Here is a 23,073-nt window from a genome sequence, read left to right as displayed (position 1 = left end):
TGCAGTACCATCTGCAGTGATTTTGGGGCCCAAGAAAATAAAGTCTCTCACTGTTTCCATTGTTTCCCCATCTACTTGCCATGAAGTGATAGGACTGGATTCCATGATCTTCATTTTTTTCAATGTTGAGTTTTTTTTTTTTTTTAATCCATTTATTTTGAATGTTGAGTTTTAAGCCAGGTTTTTCACTTTCCTCTTTCACCTTCATCAAGAGGCTCTTTAGCTCCTCTTTGCTTTCTGACATAATGGTAGTGTCATCAGCATATCTGAGGTTATTGATATTTCTCCTGGCAATCTTGATTCCAGCTTGTGCTTCTTCCAGCCGCCTGACATTTCACATGATGTACTGTGCATATAAGTTAAATAAGCAGGGTGGCAATATACAGTCTTGATGTACTCCTTTCCAAATTTGGAACCAGTCCATTGTTCCATGTCTGGTTGTATCTGTTGCTTCTTGACCTGCATACAGATTTCTCAGGAGGCAGGTAAGGTGGTCTGGTATTCCCATCTCTTAAAACATTTTCCAGTTTGTTGTGATCCACAACTGAAAGGATTTGCCTAGTCAATGAGCAGAAGTAGACGGTTTTCTGGAACTCTCTTGCTTTTTCTATGATTCAGTGGATGTTGGCATTTTGATGTCTGGTTCCTCTGCCTTTTCTAAATACAGCTAAAGTATCTGGAAGTTTTGGATTCATGTATTGTTGAAGCCTAGCTTGGAGAATTTTGAACATGATTTTGCTGGCATGTGAAATGAGTGCAATTGTGTGGTAGTTTGAACATCTTGGGGATTGCCTTTCTCTGGGATTGGAATGAAAATTGACCTTTTCCAGTCCTGTGGCCACTGCTGAGTTTTCCAAATTTGCTAGCATATTGAGTTGAGCACTTGAACAGCCTCATCTTTTAGGATTTGAAATAGATCAGCTGGAATTCCATCTCCTCCAGTAGCCTGGTTTGTAGTGATTCTTCCTCAGGCCCACTTGACTTCACACTCTAGGATGTCTGGCTCTAGGTGAGTGATCACACAATTGTGATTGTCTGGGTCATTAAGATCTCTTTTGTATAGTTCTTCTGTGTATTCTTGCCATCTCCTCTTAATATCTTCTGCTTCTGTTAGATCCATACCATTTCTGTCCTTTATTGTTCTCCTCTTTGCATGAAATATTCCCTTGGTATCTCTAATTTTCATGAAGGGATCCCTAGTCTTTCCCATTCAATTGTTTTCCTCTATTTCTTTGCACTGAACACTGAGGAAGGCTTTCTTATCTCTCCTTGCTATTCTGTGGAACTCTGCATTCACCTGGGGATATCTTTCCTTTTCTCCTTTGCCTTTCACTTCTCTTCTTTTCTCAGCTATTTGTAAGGCCACCTCAGACAACCAGTTTGTCTTTTTGCATTTCTTTTCTTGGGTATGGTTCCACCTCCTATAGAGTCTTACAAACTTCTGTTCATAGTTCTTCAGGCACTCTCTCTCTCAGATCTAACCCTCTGAATTTATTTGTCACTTCTACTGTATAATCGTAAGGGATTTGATTTAGGTCATACCTGAATGCTTTAGTGGTTTTCCTACTTTCTTCAATTTAAGTCTGAATTTGGCAGTAAGGAGTTCATGGTCTGAGCCACAGTCAGCTCCCGGTCTTGTTTTTGCTGACTGTATAGAGCTTCTCCATCTTTGGATGGAAAGAATATAATCAATTGGATTTTGGTATTGACCATCTGGTGACCTCCACATATAGATTCATCTCTTGTGTTGTTGGAAGAGGGTGTTTGCTATGGCTAGCACATTCTCTTGACAAAACTTTGTTAACCTGCTTCATTTTGTATTCTAAGCCAAACTTGCCTGTTACTCCAGATATCTCTTGACTTCCTACTTTTGTATTTCAGTTCCCTGTGATGAAAAGGATTTATTTTTTTGGTGTTAGTTCTAGAAAGTCTTGTAGGTCTTCATAGAACTGTTCAACTTCAGCTTCTTTGGCATTAGTGGTTGGGGCACAGACTTGGATTACTGTGATATTGAATGGTTTGCCTTGGAAACAAACAGAGATCATTCTGTCATTTTTGAGATCACCTCCAAGTCCTGCATTTTGGACTCTTTTGTTGACTATGAAGGCTACTCCATTTCTTCTAAGGGAGTCTTGCCCACAGTACTAGATACAATGGTCATCTGAGTTAATTTAACCTATTCCAGTCCATTTTTGTTTCCTGAATCCTAAAATTTCAGTGTTCACTCTTGCCATCTCCTGTTTGACCACTTCCAATTTACCTTGATTTGTGGATCTAACATTCCAGGTTTCTATGCAATATTGTTCTTCACAGCATCAGAATTTACTTTCACCACCAGACACATCCACACCTGGCTGTTTCCACTTTGGCTCATCCTCTTTATTCCTTCTGGGGCTATTACTCCACTCTTCTCCCGTAGCATATTGGGCACTAGCAACATGGGGAGTTCATCTTTCAGTGTCCTATTTTTGGCTTTTCATATTGTTCATGGGGTTCTCAATGCAAGAATCCTCAAGTGGCTTTCCATTCCTTCAGTGGACCATGTTTTGTCAGAATTCTTCACCATGACCCGTCCATCTTGGGTGCTCTATACAGCATGGCTAATAATTTCATTGATTTAGACAAGGCTGTGATTCATGTAATCAGTTTGGTTAGTTTTCTGTGATTGTGCTTTCCATAAAGAGAACTTTACCTCCCCAAACTATATATTTACATTCCAAAATGAAAGGAAATCTGGAACCTTGGGTGTATACCAGGATATATAAATCTGGAAACACTTGTCTTACAGTTCATCTAGAGACCACTACTTACTTCCCACAAGGGAACTTCCCTTTCTCTACCTTAGGAGAATTTGTTTGCATTAGGGAGAATCATTTCTCTTCTCAGGAAGGAATGATGTTAACTGGACAGCATGTGTATTGAATCCCTGATTCTTAATTTCACGGCTTCTCTCCTATTATGTGACACCCGTACATGCCAGCTTGTCCATATAGCATCACCCCAGAAGAAGGTAGAAATTGTTGTGTAGTGAACTGATAGAAGTATTGCTGTCAGTAATAACAATCTGTCTTGATCCAGAAACCTCATGCTTGAATTGATGGTAACATAAACAAATATAGACATTAAAAACTTAATCATTTTTTACTTCTTTTTCATGAAAATCCTGCCATTTTATTTACTACTGGGATAGTAAATAATTTTATTATCATTTCTTTTGTTTTTTTCTGGTATCGTTCTTCAAACACATAGAAAAGGGACATTTGAACCAGGGCAAACTTGACTGCTCATGGGTTCCAGCTATACATCAGGTTCTCCCTGGTTACTTTGAGAGCTGAAAAGAATAAATTTCTGCCACTTGTAGTCTGTTTGCCACATCTAGATGAGCTCCAGTACACTGGCTGGTAATCTTGGCTATAGAAACTCATCTCAAATAATATTTATTTTCCCTTGTTTTATGGAAATTTCATAGCTCACATCTTTGTTGTTATTGTCATTTTTCTTTGTGACACCAGATTCTTGAAGCAATCCATCTAGACCAAATGCTTTCCCCTAGACAGAGTTATGTGTGTTCTCAGTCTGCTGTCTCCTATCACAACTACAGTGCGGCCCTTGTTGATACATCCCTCAAAATGTATTGTACCACTAGTGGTCACTGCTTTCCCCTTGAGTTTCTTCCTTTCTCCCTTCAGTCATTTCTACTTTGTTTCTTGTGTGTGTGTCCATGTCCATCTGTCTCTCTTTCTTGTGCAGAAATAGTCAGAGCATCAAAGATCAGAGGAGAAGCATTAAACTTTAAGACAGATATAGACAGCATTCTTCCCCCTTCAAGAACCTGAGCATCATATGAAAGGATGACTTTCCTGTATTTTAGGAGAAATAGACTGAATGGTTCTAAACTAGGTAAGAGAAAGTGGAGAGGAACATGGTAATTTTCCTGCTTTGATTAGTTTTTAAACATTAGTAGACAAAAAACACAGAGAAGGAATGGGTATGTAGTTCTTCAAACATTCTTTCATTCCAGTAAAATTATTCTATGAGTAGTTGCCTTATTTATTCTCTTCAAAACTACTTGACTGGAAGAATTCATATGGACCACTGTCCCACCAATGTAGAGCTCCAAGTTCTTAACATCTAAGTGTTTCAAATAATCTAAATTTGGGATATATTTTGGCATGTTGTCTTTCCAACTATTTTGAAGCATAAATATTTCTAGTTGACATTCTACTATGCCTAAAATTAAATGTAAACTGATCTTATGCTCTGTAGGAAGGGTCTTGGAGGGTCTTAAAGAATTTTAATTTGTCACAGTTTGTTTTGAAAGAATCCAAAATTGCACTTGAGTTATATCCTAATTTTCCAAGTATTGAATGAAGTATCTTAAAATCAAAATGCAGTCTTATTATTTTAAAATGTGTCATCATCAGATTAATAATAGAGAATTTAATGATTCTGCTTAGTATTTCATTTAATTTTTTTGAAGGTCTTAAATATTAGAATTGGGGAGGATAATCTGTTAACAAAGAAAAAGAAGTTGTAATTATTTTATAGTGAGCATTTATTCAGGTGTATTTATTAAGTTACTACTCTGAGAAAGGCAGTATGCTAGCTCTTCTGGTATATCAAAATGAATATCTAAGTCAAAAGAGAAATATGGGCTTCTCAGATGACTCAGTGGTAAAAAAATCTGCCTGCCAATGAAGGAGATTCGGGAGATGCAGGTTTGATGCTTGGGTCAGGAATATCCCCTGGAGAAGGGAATGGCTATTCCCTTGAGTATTCTTGTCTGGAAAATCCCGTAGACAGAGGAGACTGGTGAGATACAGTCCATGGGGTCACAAAGAGTCGGACTAGACTGAGCACACATGTATGCAAAAGAGAAATATAATCTCAAAATGTTTATTGAAAAACTGCTTTGTGTGTGTTTTACTTAATCTTAAGTTTATTTGAAGAAACTAAATATACACAAAGAATTCATATCCATTTAAAGTCACATAGGGGATTCCATGGCAGGATTTTGGCTGCTTTAAAATCAGGTCATGGTGGAGAATTCTGACAAAATATGGTCCACTGGAGAAGAGAACAGCAAACCACTTCAGTATTCTTGCCTTGAGAACCCCATGAACAGTATGAAAAGGCAAAAAGATAGGACACTGAAAGATGAACTCCCAAAGTTGGTAGATGCCCAGTATGCTACTGGAGATCAGTGGAAAAGTAACTACAGAAAGAATGAAGAGATGGAGCCACAGCAAAAACAACACCCAGTTGTGAATGTGACTGGTGATGGAAGTAAAGTCCGATGCTGTAAAGGGTAATAGTGCATAGGAACCTGGAATGTTAGGTCCATGAATCAAGGCAAATTGGAAGTGGTCAAACAGGAGATGGCAAGAGTGAACACTGACATTTTAGGAATCAGTGAACTAAAACAGACTGGGATGGGGTAATTTAACTCAGATGACCATTATACCTACTACTGAGGGCAAGAATCTCTTAGAAGAAATGGAGTAGCCATCACAGTCAACAAGAAAGTCCAAAATGCAGGACTTGGGTATAATCTCAAAAACAACAAAATGATTTTTGTTCTTTTCCAAGGCAAACCATTCAGTATCATGGTAATCCAAGTCTACGCCCCGACCAGTAATGCTGAAGAAGCTGAAGTTAAACAATTCTATGAAAACCTACAAGACTTTCAGGAACTAATACCCAAAAAAAGATGTCCTTTTAATTATAGGGGGCTGGAATGCAAAAGTAGGAAGTCAAGAGATATCTAGAGTAACAGGCAACTTTGGCTTGGGTGTATGAAATGAAGCAGGCTAATGGAGTTTTGTCAAGCGAACACACTGGTCATAACAAACACCCTCTTCCAAAAAGACAAGAGGAGAGTCTACACATGGACATCACCAGATGGTCAAAACTGAAATCAGATTGATTATATTCTTTGCAGCCGGAGATGGAGAAGCTCTTGTTAGCAAAAACAAGACCCGGAGCTTACTGTGGCTCAGATCATGAACTCCTTATTTTCAAATTCAGACTTAAATTGAAGAAAGTAGGGAAACCCTCTAGAACATTCAGGTATGACCTAAATCAAATCCCTTAAAATTATACATTGGAAGTGAGAAATAGATGCAAGGAATTAGACCTGACAGACAAGAGTACCTGAAGAACTATGGATGGAGGTTCTTGACATTGTACAGGAGGCAGGGATCAAGAACTTCCCCAAGGAAAAGAAATGCAAAAAGGCAAAATGGTTGTCTGAGGAGGGCTTACAAATAGCTGTGAAAAGAAGAGAAGCGAAAGGCAAAGGAGAAAAGGAAAGATATCCCCATTTGAATGCAGAGTCCCAAAGAATAGCAAGGAGAGATAAGAAAGCCTTCTTCAGTGATCAGTGCAAAGAAATGGAGGAAAACAATTGAATGGGAAAGACTACAGGTCTCTTCAAGAAAATGAGAGCTACCAAGGGAATGTTTCGTGCAAAGATGGACACAATAAAGGACAGAAATTCTATGGACCTACAGACACAGAAGATATTAATAAGAGGTGGCAACAATACACAGAAGAGCTATACAAAAACATCTTCATGACCCAGATAATCAAAATGGTGTGATCACTCACCTAGGGCCAGACATCCTGGGGTGTGATGTGAAGTGGGCCTTAGGAAGCATCATTATGAACAAAGCTAGTGGAGGTGATGGAATTCCAGTTGAGCTATTTCAAATCCTAAAAGATGATGCTGTGAAAGTGCTGCACTCAGTATGCCAGTAAATTTGGAAAACTCAGCAGTGGCCACAGGACTGGAAAAGGTTAGTTTTCATTCCAATCCCCAAAAATGCTGACAACCACACAATTGCACTCAGCTCATATGCTAGCAAAGTAATGCTCAAAATTCTCCAAGCCAGGCTTTAACAGTACATGAACCTTGAACGTCCAGATGTTCCATCTGGATTTATAAAAGGAACAGGAACCAGGGATCAAATTGCCAACATCCGTTGAATCATCGAAAAAACAAGAGTTCCAGAAAAACATCTACTTCTGCTTTACTGACTGCACCAAAGCCTTTGACTATTTGGATCACAACAAACTGTGGAAAATTCTTAAAGAGATGGGAATACCAGACCACCTGACCTGCCTCCTGAGATGTCTATGCAGCTCAGGAAGCAACAGTTAGACCTGGACATGGAACAAAAGACTGGTTCCAAATTGGGAAAGGAGTACATCAAGGCTGTATATAGTCACTCTATTTATTGAACTTATATGCAGAGTACATCATGAGAAACAATGGGCTGGATGAAGCACAAGCTGGAATCAAGATTGCTGGGAGAAATATCAATAACCTCAGATATGCAGACGACACCACACTTATTGCAGAAAGTGAAGAAGAACTAAAGAGCCTCTTGATGAAAGTGAAAGAGGAGAGTGAAAAAGTTGGTGTAAAACTCAACATTCAGAAAACTAAGATCATGGCATCTGGTCCCATCACTTCATGGCAAATAGTTGGGGAAACAATGGAAACAGTGATAGACTTTACTTTTGGGGGGCTCCAAAATCACTGCAGATGGTGATTGCAGCCATGAAATTAAAAGATGCTTACTCCTTGGAAGAAAAGCTATGACCAACCTAATAAGCATATTAAAAAGCAGAGACATTACTTTGCCAACAAAGGTCCGTCTAGTCAAAGCTATGGTTTTTCCCATCAATTCAGTTCAGTTTAATCACTCGGTTGTGTCTGACCGACTCTTTGTGACCCCATGAACCACAGCACACCGGGCCTCCCTGTCCATCACCAACTCCTGGAGTCCACCCAAACCCATGTGCATCGAGTCGGTGATGTCATCCAACCACCTCATCCTCTGTCATTCCCTTTCCCTGCCCTCAATCTTTCCCAGCATCAGGGTCTTTTCCAATGAGTCAGCTCTTCGCAGACATGTATGGATGTGAGAGTTGGACTATAAAGAAAGCCGAGCACTGAAGAATTGCTGCTTTTGAACTATGGTGTTGGATAAGACTCTTGAGAGTCCCTTGGACTGCAAGGAGATCCAACCAGTCCATCCTGGAGGTAATCAGTCCTGAATAGTCATTGGAAAGACTGATGCTGAAGCTGAAACTCCAATACTTTGGTCACCTGATGAGAAGAACTGACTCATTGGAAGAGACCCTGATGCTGGGAAAGATTGAAGGCGGGAGGAGAAGAGGATGACAGAAGGTGAGATGGTTGGATGGCATCACTGATTCAATGGACATGAGTTTGAGTGAACTCCGGTGGTTGGTGATGGACAGGGAGGCCTGGTCACTGCAGTCCGTTGGTTCGCAAAGAGTCAGACATGACTGAGCGACTGCACTGAACTGAACTGACAATTCCTAATGAGGTAATTGTTACGGGAGTAGGAGACCACATGGACAACAGGTGCCAGTGAAGCCTTTGTAGGGAGGGAATAAAAATGAATTAGACTTGAATAGGCTGAAAGGGCAGAGACAATCCAAAGAGGGCTGAGACTGATGTGAGAACAGAATTTTAAAAGCTCATTTGGAAACTTGCTGTGAGTACAGGAATGAGAGTGGGAAATGGGGGACAGATTGACCATGAATGAATAAAAGAGTCTTGCTGGAGTGACTAATGGATAGAGTTTGCTTCATGATGTTGACTGTTTTTAGAAAGGATGAGCCAAAATTCCAAAGAAAGAAAAATATGGGCTTGATGCATCTATCTTTTAGGGATCATGGCTGCTGGAAATAATTAATTAAAAGTAAATTTTTATTCAAACAATTTTGCATTTCAGCTTTTCTTCTATTTTCTACTTTAATATGATGCTAATAAATCTCACCTTCAATTTAATTCTTTCTGTAGTATCTGCCTCTTTCATATATTCTTTTAATATTGATTCAGTGAGTCACTCCTAACACCGGTTGAAAAATTTAAAAAGGAATAATTGGCTAAAGGCAGAATTAATGAAAGAGTATACTAAATAATCCCAGAAAGTAGTGATTACAGAGCTTGGAATATCTGGACAGCTTGAAATCCACAAAGATTATTTCAACATTTCATTTTTTATTGTATGCCAGTTTAAAAAGTCTTCTATAGGTATTTACCTCTAATTTTTGTTAAACATTAAACCTATTTTCTAGATATTTCTTCCTAATCTTTTTTTTATATATCATTCCATTTTCTCCTCAATGCTTTAGTTTCTATTCCATACCTTTTCTAAATTTTCTAAATTGGAAATATTTAGTATTAGCCACTTCTGTAATTTCCTCCTGTTTCCCCTTTGAGTTCCTTGTATATGAAGTTTTTAATTAAATTTCTTTTTCTCTCACCATTTTCTTTTGTTTGCAATTTTTAAATGTCTATTCCTGGTTATTTTTTCTGAGACAGTAAATTAAGTGAAAGTCTTTCTCTTAAAGGGAAGGCTCTTTATAATCTAAAATATACAAATACATTAGAAAATTATTAATACTGTATACATTCTCTTGATACTAAGAGCATGAGTATTATAGTGAGAAAAATTATACACAGTCATATATTATACTATTATTCTAGCAGATGTATATATTTTTGACTAGACTGTTCCACCCATATCTTAAGCTTTTGGTTCCATGATCCTCAACTGGGGGCAAGACTTCTTGCAAACAAATATCCCCTTTTTAATAAATTGATGCTAAGCCCTCTTAGCTCTTTGGGGATGTAGTTTTTTTCAGAAAGGAAATTGACCTTGTTTATTGCCTTTCTTTCTTTTGCTGCCCCGAGTGGATTTTCATGCTTGTGAAAATGAGATACTGGCAGGGACCGGATTAAAAGGAGGAGAATATTGGGCCCATTTCCTCCTCTGACTCTGCCAAACCAATTGCACTCTTATAAGTAACCATCCTGCTCTTCCAGGCTTGAGCCTCTCCTGTGCAGAAAATTAGGACAGCATCTGAGGAGGTCTAGGACAAGGACAACCGTCCACCAGGGACCAAGCTAAGATTGGCAAACCAATTTTCACTTGTGAACAATGCCAGAATTCAACCCATATGTCTCCCATGGTGAAGCACTGTAGCGTGTCATTAACCCACTGTGCCACTTAGCAGCTTCTCTCTGCTTGCTGTCTTGTGAATTAACATCTCAGCTGCCACCACACAAGAGCCTGGGTTGATTTCTTTTAGGAGTGTGGCTGAGTGAATAGCAGTTCTCTGTAACAAGTGATCAGGGCACAGCACTTTCAAATTTCCAACTGAAAGCAATAGCAATTTGCCATTCAGTCCTATCTTATCATCATCATTAGGTTGGGGAATCGCAATCCTAAGGCTCCTTGCAATGTGCTGTCAACCTGATATCTTGTAATTTTAATATGTCTCTGGTTAATAATTAATTGCTTTAACTCAGTAGGTGGGATCTGAATTTGGCTTCGAAAAAGAAATCCCTCTGAGCTGAAATATTCTTTGAGACTCCAACATCTTATGAAGTTCCCCCTCAATCAGCCTCCTTGCCTTCTTATTTAAATGATCTGCCATATAATGAAATCTGCATCAAAAGCTCCAAGCTTAAAATATACAACAAAAAGCTGCTTCTGGGTGAAGAGTTTGGATCTAAATCAAAACGTTTCTCTGTGCTGGCCATTATCACATGCAGTTAACTGCTGGGAAATACTGATGTTCAAAAGATATGGGGGAAAAAGGCATCTGCTTTCTCACGCTGGTGTATGTTTGTCGTCTTGATAAAAATGCAAGGCAGCATATGCAGAAATTGTGCGGAAACGCCATTCACATGGTAATTCCTTTGTATTTGAATAATTTCTTTTCAGGTGCTGGACTGAATAGCAGACTCGGGGAGGGTTTGAGCATCTCCCTGTCTTAAGTTCTTCCATGACCATATTTTAGTGTCTCATTCATTTTTTGATCAAAGAAAACCACTTTGTCAGGTCTTCAGAATGAAGGTACTGTCCCTTGACTTTCCTGGATCATAAGCTATAATGTAGAAAGGTTTCTCACATTTTTGTCTGATGAATTACTAAAAATATAGCCAAGGTATGAATTTACTAACTCTTTCTCTCAGCCCAAATATTTGGTCTACTACATTTAACGAGTGGAAGGATATTTGGGTAAATTAAAGGATGCCTACCATAAATCAAGCCTATGATAAATTTGAGTGATATTTCCACTTGCAGGTTCCAACTGTGCTCTGCCTTTCCATAATATTAGGTGCACTGGCTGCTTGTTCTCATATATACCTGCCCAATGTTGAAATTCAGGAACTCTGAGCATTATTTTATTTCTATCAAGAAAAGCTTAAGACTTTTCAAAAGTTATTCTGGAACTATACAAAATTCTTAAAAAGTATACAGCATATTGAAAACAGAAAAAAAGTCTATATGTAAATGTCTATGTGATATTATACCCAGAGATGGTCCCAAGGCTTAATCTCATATTCAATTATAATTAAGTACTAGTGATGTGCTTGAGGATCCACGTTGAGGTGGACAGGCTGTGACCAGCCTCTGAAAGTGCAAGTTCATTGGTAAACCAATGGTGTTTGTTATTTAGTAGAGGTGGAACTATAATTCATACCCCACAGCCTTCACTCAGACCCTAGGAAACTGCTTGTGATAGACCTGTGGTGAAGTGCATATGGTAACCAGCTGGCAAAAAGAGAATTTCAAAGTCTCAATACATATTTTTTTCATAAATTCATCAATACCTCCCCTCAACCAAGTCTTCTCAAATCTCAAAGACCCTTCAGAGGTAGCCAAATTGTTCTTTTTCTGCAAGAGGCACCTTTATGACTACATATCGTCTTAAACTGTAATCAGACTAAAGTATTTGGGTTTTTAAATTTTTCTGTGTAAGGTTTAATGTTTGAGGCTATTAATTCATACCTAGATTTCCAGACAATAAAATATACTATCAATAGGGCAGTGATGTGTCTCCACTAGGGGTTCAAAATCAAAGCTCAAAGACTTCAACTAAAAAGATGGTTAGGGGGATTAGAGAAGTGATGAACTGGAGCTACCTTCTGTCAGTCTTTGAAAGCAGATTGTTAAATTCTCAGTACTCTCGTGAGCAAGTTGTTACACAAAGCCATTACTAAAATTGTATAAACTTATAGTTAAATAATCTTAAAAGCAAAAGAAATGCATTCTTAAAATTCATCAATTCCTAATTATTTAACTATAATTTGCTATTATCTGTGCTGCAAAGTTACTTATAGGATTTATAACTATATAGTAAAAATAGAAATAGCAATGTGTGGATTTGCAGGTCTTTCCAGCTCTGACTTCAGTGATTATCACATTGGTGTCTTGTAGTTTGCATGATGTAGGCATTTACATCACAATAGTTGTCAAATGCTAAAATAAGAGCATGATCTATGATGTTAGCTGCCTGGATCATGGAGCAACAAACTTTTCTGTAAAAGGCCAGATAGTATATATTAACAGCATGTAGAATTTTAAATATATACTTTATAGTTTATATGCAACTAGAGAATAATGATTGACCTTTAGGTTGATAATTATTGAAACACTTTTCTATGTGTATGTGTTTAAATATTCTATAATCAAACAAAAATAAAAGGAATGCAGACACTAATGCTATAGTACAGTTAGGCTTCTTAAAATTCTCTCATCTTGAGAAAGGATTTTCTTGAACTAGAGGCAACTTTTTAAATAATGTTCAAACCAATTTGTTAGGCAGCCATAAAATATATGTCTAGTTCGTTAATTCTACTCGCTTCCAAAAATTTTTATACCTTATCCTCTTTCCTCCTTTCCCATGCTTACTCTCAGGTTATAACATTTAGAGCAATCAGAACAGATTTTCATTGGCATCTGTCCCCATATTCCCCACCTACTCTTCCTTCCATGTTTCTAAATACAGTTCCTCAACATGTAGCCTAGATAATCAAACACCTTATGTCTACTCAGAGACATTTTCCCATCAGTTTTCTCCTTTCTTTCTTATATTATTATCTTCCCTTCTTGATTATTCTTGTGCTATTATTTCTCTCATCTTAAACAATAACTTCTCTTTTTTATCTTTTTAAAATCAAAATATAGCTAATTTACAATATTGTACTAGTTTTAGGTATAGCAAAGTGATTCAATTCTATATATACTTCAGATTATTTTGCATTATAGGTCATTACAAGATACTGAATATAGTATCCCCTACTAAGCAAAGTAAGTCAGGACAAAGACAAATATTATATGATAGCACTTTTATGTGGAATCTAAAAAGATAATACAAATGAATCTGTGTATGAAACAGAAACAGATTCACAGACATAGAAAACAAATTTATGGTTTGTTTTATGTTTATCAAAGGGGAAAGGGACGGGGGAGTGATCAACCAGAAGTTTGAGAGTGACAGATAACAGACTACTGTGCATAAACAAAAACTTCTCTTAACCACACTTCCCCTGCCAGCTGCCATCACATTTCTTTGCTCCCGTTTATACTAAGACTCTTAAAAAGAGATGACTGTATGGGCTTCTCCAACTTGTATTAATATTTTACCAGTCTCCACTACTCCACCAAAAAAAAAAAAATGATATTATGGAGCTTACACATAACCTTCATTACAGCTAGATGAGTGGCTGGTTTGGGGTTCTCATGCTATTTAATCTCATTGTATGACTTGACAGTGTTGATCACACCATCTTCCATGATTAGATGGCCTCATTTAGCTTATAAGTCACCACACAGTTTGCTTTTTCCTGCCACCTCACTCATTATTCTTTTTCCCGTCTCCTTTGCTGGCTTCTCCTTATCTCTTTGATTCTCATTGCTATGGTCGTGAGTTCAATATTTGATGTTCTGATTCTTTACTTACATTCACTCCCTTGAAGATCTCATCCAAATACTGGCTTAAATATCACCTACATGCTGACAGTATCCAAATTTATGTCTTTAATAGTCACCCAAATAAGAACATGATTTAAAAAATAAATCTACATTTCATTAAAAATGTTATTATGTATTTTCCCAGCAAAATTAAGTTTCTAAGGTAAGAATTTAGTCATTCATTAAAGATTTGGGTGTATTTTCTGTGTACCTAGTGGCTGGAAGTCAGAGAAAGGAGATCAGAAAAATGTTAAATTATTGGGGAAGACATGATTACAGAAAAATTATATGTCTTGAGTATTTGACAAGCAACAGTCTATGTAGGAGAGCCTTATGGTGCCCTTAAAAATAGGAGTGTTACAGCCTGAATTAGAGAAACAAGGACAAAATGAATCTCTAAAGTCATTTCATCTGTCATCTCTCAGTTCCTCTTGAGAAACCTCTGATTGCAATTGTTATCAATGACTCAAGGGTTAGAAGTTCAAATACTTTTCTTGTAAGATTATGTCACAGTTATAAGTGACATAATCATTAATTTAATTTTAAAGCTCTCTTCAAAGTCTTTACATTACATTTTGCTAGAGAGTCTTATTTATCCCATAGTCAACTACTGCAAAAAAATAAAATAATAATAAGATCTCACTGGGAAACATTTTTTCAATCTTAAATAGGTTAGGACTAAATCTGAATACAGGAGTTATTTGATAGTCTATATGAATAGTGGAGTTGATTGTTTCAAGATACTATCTATAACTGAAAATGGAGGCTGATACTAATACTGAAACAATTTTAATAAAAGTTCTTCTACTTGTAAATTCTTTAGTGGGATATTTTCCCCTTACCGTACATTTGTTATCTCTTTGGGATACTGGTCAGACAAGTTCCAAACAGGATACCCACATTTAACCACATATAATGAGATCTTATACACTGTAAGAGATTTGTTGGATACCAAGCCACTTAGCAAGCATGTGGTTAGCCGAGCTGAATCACTGAAGATACTGTTGGTAACCACTGGGCCATTGTGGTCTGGGGATGGTTATTTAGGCTTTGGCTCTCCATTCCTAATCTCTTGGAGAAGTGTTTACCTTCTCTGTTTACACTTCTAGTTCTACACCAAGTTGTGGCTTGCATTTTAGATTTCAGTGTCTTCTGGAAATCGGTTGGTTTATCTTTTTCAAGATTTGCCTTGAGAGTTTGTGTTTTATTACCAATTAGATAGGTTTCTTAAACTGTAGTCTAAAGGGAAGAAAAAAATTTCTAAAAACATTAACCATAATAAATAGGTTTTATAAAAGTTTTAAATTCCACTATAGTTAATCAGTTTGAACAAGACATTTAAGCTGTAAATAGCATTTTAAAATAAACAGAGCTTTATACAAAGTGACAGTTAGAATTACATTTTCCGCTTCTGAGTGTGAGAAAATTAATGTACCAAAAAAGTGCCTACTATTTAAAGATGTCTTGCTCCAGACATATTTAACAACTGAGATTTGCAGTGGGTAGACCACTGAAGTGTCTCGTCATTAAATTATGCACCGTACATTAGAAACAGATGTACTCCTGGAAGTCTTGCATGACAACATTGTTTTGCAATTTCCCAATTAAGACATTGCTAAAACTGAAAATGGAACTGAACTAACAGGTCAGCTATCTTACTTTAATCATGGAGGAGAGCGGTTGGTTTTGAGAAGGCCTGGTGGCTTTCCTTGGCAGTTTGATATAAACTCGAAATGCTAATTCTTTACCTTGTTTTCCTCTAAAAGCTAAGGAATTAATGAAATTACTTATTTTAAATATTGCTTGACCTTAAAGTATTTAGATTTTAATAGGCCAATGTCACAACTACTTTAGTATATTGAGTCACAAAACAAATCTTACAAATCAAGTGGAAAAAAAAAAAACCTGGGAAAAATGTTATAGTCATTCTTTCTAATCCATGGAAAAATAGTTATGTATCTCTCTGGAAATAAATTGTATAGAACAATATTTAAAAGAAAGTGAAATTTCATTGGAGCATAATTATGTGGATGGACTTGGACAAAATCAGAAGAATGGAGGCTTGTACTTCTCTGGTGGGTCAGTGGTAAAGAAGCCACATGCCAATACAGGAAACACAGGTTCAATGTCTAGTCTGGGAAGATCCCACATGCTAGAGATAATTCAATTAAGTCCATGAGCCACAACTATTGAGCCTGTTCCCTAGAGCCCAGATGCTGCAACTACTGAATCCTGAGTGTCCAGAGCCCATGTTCTGCAACAAGAGGAGCTACCACAATAAGAACCTTGAACACCAAAACAAGAGAAAAGCCCCTGCAGTGATGAAGACCCAGCACAGCCATATATAAATAAGTAGTAAGATGTTCCCAAAATTTAAAAAAAGGAAGGGTTATTATCTGGCACTAAAAGGTAAAAATGAAAATCATTGACTGGTTCTAGTCTAGGAAGTATTTTTGAAAAGAATAGATATTAACTATAAAAATCTATCAATTTATATTCCAATGTGTGATATATTTTCCATGGAAATTAATTTAGGAAAAAACTTCAAATTCAGGTCATATATGTGGAAATTCTTTCTTTTAAACTTAACCATCCTCAAAAGTGTTAGTAATTACAACTTATAAAAAAGTCAGAGTTTGCTGGACAAATAAATTGAGATCAGTTTTGGAAATTTTATTTTATGAAATGTTATACACTGAAGGCTTCTGTTTGAAGTGTCGTAAAATTAACAAGCCAAATATTTTACAGCACTGGGGGAATAAAGGCTTCAAGTTGTCTTTATCTGTGGTTGCCATTCTCAAATATGAAACAAGAACAGTAATTTTTCCCTATTTTTTTAAACTGTAGGCCACATATTTTTGACTACCATCTATTTATTCACATATATATTTCTTCACTAAAAACGTTTTGTTTCAAAAAGTAAATCTACAGTTGTTCTATATCCACAGTTAATTTTCTTGTGTCCAGATACACACATTTTTATTCCAACAAGATAAACATTCCAATGAGATAAACATTTTCACTAAAAGGTTGAGACACTTCTAAGTGGCCACAGATGACTGATTCTTCCTTAGTTACTGCCTCATTGTAAATCTTTGAGCAAGAAAGAATTTCTTTGTTCATTTCTCATTCCTTACAAATACAGGTTAGAATAGTGTGACCCTAGGGAAAATGGCCCCAATTTATATTTTTCTAACCTTCATTTTGAAATAATGTCCAATGAAAAAATTACCCATTCAGTTAGTTTTTAGTAAGTTTGTAGTTGTCTCAATTTGTTTGGATGACTGCAATTTAATTAAAGATACTGTTATACATGTAGTGAGGTTTTATGGGGATGGGAAAAATGCATAATGTTATGAAAGACAGACACATGTTCAAAATGTTGCCATTTGTTTTACATGAATTAGAAAATGATGACACAGCTCTGTTTTGAAATCATCAGTCTTCATGAATTATTTTATAAATAATATAGTTGAAATAAAACCTCAAACTTATTTTTAGACCACATTTCCCCCTGTGATCTTTAAATCCAGGCATATATTTAGGAAAGTTAAATCCTTAAGTTTTAAAGTTATGTATACTTCATGCACCAAAAAGAAATTTGAAGGCCTTTTTTCCCCTCTTTTTTGGCTCCCTAAATGTTTTGAGTAGTTTATGTTTCTTTGTTATGGAGAGGGCTGTAAGTCCTTTTTTTTTTTTTTTTTTTTTTGGTAGAAACTGGGAATTGTGCTTTGCTAAGTGTAAACAATATCAAAAACTAAAGTATCTTCTGGATTTGGATCGGATCCCTAAGTCAATGAGATTCAGTAGCTTCTTATATTGGCAAACTATGCTCCCATCTACCAAAGATGAAAAATGGGTCAACAAGTAGCTTAAGGATTTTTGCCAGATATTTACATATGAATCAAAGGTGATGTCTCCTTAAATTGTACTTAATATAGGAAACAGTCTGTTTGATTTCAAACTTAAGTGGTATTTGATGTAGTCATTGCCTGTTCATGATTAGAATCTTACAGAAAGCCCACCAATGATGAGCAATCTAACATTTGTGGTCTCAATTGTAAACTGTGCCAATTTCATGAAAATCATATTATCATAGTTGGATCCAGGCTAACCACATAGAGCTCTTTCTCTATCCATAATTACATAATTAGATTATTTTTATCTTAAAGCATACTTTAAGGAACATTTTCTCTATGGTATATTATTAAAGAATCATGCCTTCTTAAAGTCTCTTTGTAAGCCAAGAAACCCACATGTTACACATTATAGGGGGAAAAAAAAGTAGTTTTCATGAGATTTCTGCCCAGCTTTGAATCAAGGTTCAGGAACTGTATTACAGTCTGCCAGTGATATTTTGGGAATGAAGAGAATACAGTTGCAGAGCAAACTTTACTAAAATAATTGATGAGACAAGATATTGGATGTTAAAAAAATGCTATTACTCTTAGTGCCAAACCTATCTTTCTCAAGAGTTAGACTTGGACATTTAAGATAAGATTTTAAAACTATGTTCTCTATATAGAAACTGCATCTGCTATCGTAGGCTGAGGGGAGGAGGCAGTCTTGATCTGCAATAAGTCTATTTTGTTTTAATGTTTGGTTATTAATATATATAATATCTTTCATCCTCATTCTCAGTTTTATATAAGCCAAAGAGAGTGTAAATTCATCAACACTACACAAACCAGGCATACAGAGTTTGGTAACTGACTATGAATTCTGGTAAATTGCTTATATTTCTCTAGAAATGTTGGTTTGCAGATCTCATGCTTGATATGCTAGAAATGCGTGACAAAGATATTACTCAAGAGAAGGACACAATGCCTAGGGAAATAGAAATATGTGAGATGATAACCCCACTCAACCAAATAGACAATGTTAGTTAAGTAGTGAATGTTTTTATTTCATTTATTTTATTTTCTATAGATTTATAAATGAAAAAAAAAAGATGAGCTTAAGAAAGAAGGCTGCTCTGAATCAAATATGGAAGAACGTCCATTTCAAGTCTTAGCTGAATCTGAGTCTGAAATCGCTTATCAACTTTTTTTTTATTACAGAATGCTGCCTTATGCAAATGTGTAGTGAATCCTTGGACAGGAGAGTTATTTGTCCTCCCAGTCTTCCCTGTATCAAAACCCATTGACAACACAACTAAAAGCAAGTTATTAAACTTGTCCTTAATTCTGTCTATAGTGATACAGCTCTTTGAGATTTCTCACAAAAGCTTTTCTCCAGGTTGGGATTCTACTCTGAGGAATTATAAACTGGAGTAAATTTCAGTTTCCTATATCTAAAGTTTAAGATCACTATCGCATCTTTGCTGTATCCTGTGATGCACTGCATCATTGATACACTGGATATCAATCAATACATTGGATATCTTTCCAACTGTATTGGAAAGATATGGTTTCCTTCTACCTTTAGTAAATTTTCTTTCACTGGCTTTGTTATTTTTCCATGATGCTGAAATTTGAGCATGGATATTTGAGTACACTATAAAGCATCCAGGGCAAACTGGATTTGGTTATGTCACAACCCACTCCAATATTTTTGCCTGCAGAATTCTATGGACACAGGAGCCTGCCAGGCTACAGTCCATGGGAACGCAAAGAGTGGGACATGACTGAGTGACTAACACTTTCACTTTTCAACCCAAGAAGGTCTGTGGGTTCATGATGCAAATTTGTCTATCTCCATTCTAACAATATAGACCTATGTATCGATCATTAAAAAAATAGTTCTCATCACTGAACTAAAATTATTAAAGACAATATGTATCCATTTTTAAATAGTTTACTACACATTAAAGTTTTGGGGGATTTTGTATGTTTGACATAGTTACACAATAGGGAGGGGGAAGTGTTGATTTAATGATACTTCTCCTCAGTTGTCTTGTGTATTGTTGTTGTTGTCATTTAGTCTCTCAGTTGTGTCCAACTCTTAGCGACCCAATGGACGTTAGACCACCAGGCTCCTCTATACATGAGATTTCCCAGACGAGAATACTGGAGTGGGTTGCCATTTCCTTCTCCATGGAACCTTCCTGACCCAGGGATCAAATCTCTATCTCCTGCACTGGCAGGTGGATTCTTTACCACTGAGCCACAAGGAAGCCCTGTTTTGTATATAATAAATGAAAAGGCAAAAAGATAGGACACTGAAAGATGAACTCCCCAGGTTGGTAGGTGCCCAATATGCTACTGCTGATCAGTGGAGATATATCTCCAGAAAGAATGAAGAGATGCAGCCAAAGCAAAAACAACACCCAGTTGTGGATGGGACTGGTGATGAAAGAAAGGTCTGATGCTGTAAGAGCAATATTGTATAGGAACCTGGAATGTTAGGTCCATGAATCAAGGCAAATTGGAAGTGGTCAAACAGGAGATGGCAAGAGTGAACATCAACACTTTAGGAATCAGCGAACTAAGATGGACTGCAATGGGTGAATTTAACTCAGATGACCATTAAATCTACTACTGTGGGCCAGAATCCCTTAGATGAATGATAATCTCTAAGAGCAGAAGCACATGATGTGGTTGTACCATTATTACAGCTTAATGATTGGAAGGACAGCACAGGGATGGAGATCACAAATGGAGCCAGGTAATTAGAGTAAAGGAAGTAGAGATAAAAGCTCTGGAAGGCCGAAGTGGAATGAACAGTGAATGTGGGGCAGAATATGAGAGTGGAGGGGGCGGCATAATGAGAAAGTTTTGGAAAATTGCAGAAGGGTCACCTTGAGTCTTTGGTTAAGTACTGATTTACACAAACATTAGGGGAAACTGTGAAATTAAGAGAAAGAACATGGGAAAGGCCAGGGGTGACAAATTTTTTGAGTTCACATAAGATGGAAGTAATTTCTGTTCTTGAAGTCAAAGTGGAAAGACCTCATGATACATTAGGCCTTAGCAGTGAAAGCAAGTGAAAGTAAGTTAGCCTTAAAATTCTCTGTGTGTGCCCGCTTCATCGCTTCAGTCGTGTCCGACTCTTTGCAACCCTATGGACTGTAGCCTACCAGTCCATGGGATTCTCCAGGCAAGAATACTGGAGTGGGTTGCCATGCCCTCCTCCAGGGGATGATCCTCCCAACCCGGGGATCGATCTTAGGTCTCCCACATTGCAGGCAGTTCTTTACTGTCTGAGCTACCAGGGAAGCCACTTTCCTTTTTAACCTTTTTTAACATGTTTAAAAGTTAAAAAGAAAGTTTTGAAAAATTAATATGACCCACATGTAACCTAACTGTCTGCCTGGTGAAAATACAGTGCTCTTTAAAGGTATTAAAAAAAAAAAAAAAAAAAAGCCCTTTACTGTACAATATGAAATACACAGTGTCCAGCACCTAGTCAAAAATTACTAGGCAATCAAAAGAACAGAAAAATACAGATTTTAATCAGGAGAAAAATAATTTGATAGAAATAAATGCAGAAATAGCACATAAAGGAATTAACAAATGAAGAGTTTGAAAAGCTGGGACAACTTCCAGTTTATGGTCTAAAGTATAGAAATCTTAGAAATTTCACTTCATTTTCAGAAAAAGAAAAAGATGAACAAAGTAAAAATCAACAATCATTTTTAGATATATGATATACATCAGAAAATTGAAGGTCACAGGGCAAACTACTGCCCCAACTGGAGACAGATTCATATACTGCAAGTCAAAGCTTTTTCTTCACCAGGGGCAAAAGTCTAAGAGCAGAAGTCTGCTAGAAATACTTAAACAGCAACTGCTGAATTGTTGGAAGTTCTGTTTGGATAAGCTTGAATGTTAGAGACTCCAGGCAGGCCAGTCATACAAGCTTCTCATGCTTATGAGAGTTTTACCCCCAATAGTCCCACTAGCTTTTGAGGATGAACATTAGAGAGAAATGTCCTCATGATTCCCACAGTGTGAGAAGAATGCAGCATTCTGAAATATTCCAAAAGCATCCTATTATCCTTAACAAAGAATGCCCTCTAAAGTTACTATTTTACCAAAATCTGACTTGTATTTTAATAAAGCCTATCTGACTTAGGAGAAGGGAAATATCAAACTCCAGCCCCATTTTACCTTTGATGTGGGGAAAGGGAAACAAGCAACTTCAGAAACACCTCTTCACTTCTGTCTCACCCAAGGTGAGAAAACTAGAAAAATAGCAAATTAAATCCAAAGTAAGAACAAACGAATAATAAAAAATTAGGGTAGAAATCAGTGAAATTTAAAACAGAAAAAATAAAGGCGACAAAACCAAAAGCTAGCTCTTGGAAAATATCAATGAAGTTGATGAACCTCTAGTCAAATTAACTGAGATAAATAGTGACCAGTGGTTGCCAGGGATTAGGGTGCTGGGAGTGAGGGATGAGTAGGTGGCACAAAGGGGATTATTTAGGCCTGGGAAGCTATCTGTGTGTTACACTGTGATGGTGGATACCTGACATTATGCACTTGTCAAAACCCATAGAAATATACACACAAAGAATGAAGGCTACTGTAATCTGTATATGTTAGTTAAAGATAATGTATATGTATAGGCTTATCAATTGTCAAAAATTTGCCACACTACTCTGAGATACTAAACATGGGGAAAACTGTTTAGTTTAGGGGAAATTGAGTTAACATTGGAATTTTTGTACTTTCTGCTCACTTTTTTCTATAAACTTAAAGTGACTCTATATAGTGTACTAATTTAAAAGATAGCTGAGATAAACATTAGAACTTCTCTGTAAAGGATATAAAAGAAAACCTGAACATGTTGAGATCTCAGACACAATAATCATAATGAAGTTGTAAACAAAATTCAGATAGATTTTCTAAAGATTAAAAGTACAACATACACTTAAAAAAATACACTGAATGTTATTATAAGTATATAAGTCACAGGAAACCTCATTACATTTAAAAGTATACTAATGAAAAGTATGTTAAAAAGTCATAGAAAAAGATGAAAATAAATTTTACTATTAGAGGGACATTATCAAGTATTATAACACATTTGTAACTGGAGTCCTAGAAGAAGAAAAAATAATGAGGCAGGAAAGAAATGTGATGAAATAGTCATTAAAAGTTTATAAATTTGATGACTGACAGACACATGAATTCAATAATTTAAATAATAACAAAAGCACAATAGTGGTAACGAAACCAACACTAAGGTTTATAATAAAATCACTGAAAACCAGAGACACTAAGAAAATCTTAAAAGAAGGTAGAGAAAAAAGACACATGCCAAAGAGAAAAATATACATCAAAATGAAAGCAGACTTCAGAAACTATAAAACCAGAAG

This window comes from Cervus elaphus, chromosome 29 (genome assembly GCF_910594005.1).
Source record: "Cervus elaphus chromosome 29, mCerEla1.1, whole genome shotgun sequence".
Taxonomy (NCBI): Eukaryota; Metazoa; Chordata; class Mammalia; order Artiodactyla; family Cervidae; genus Cervus; species Cervus elaphus.
The sequence above is the reverse complement of the archived record's forward strand: the minus strand, read 5'-3'. Positions refer to the sequence as shown.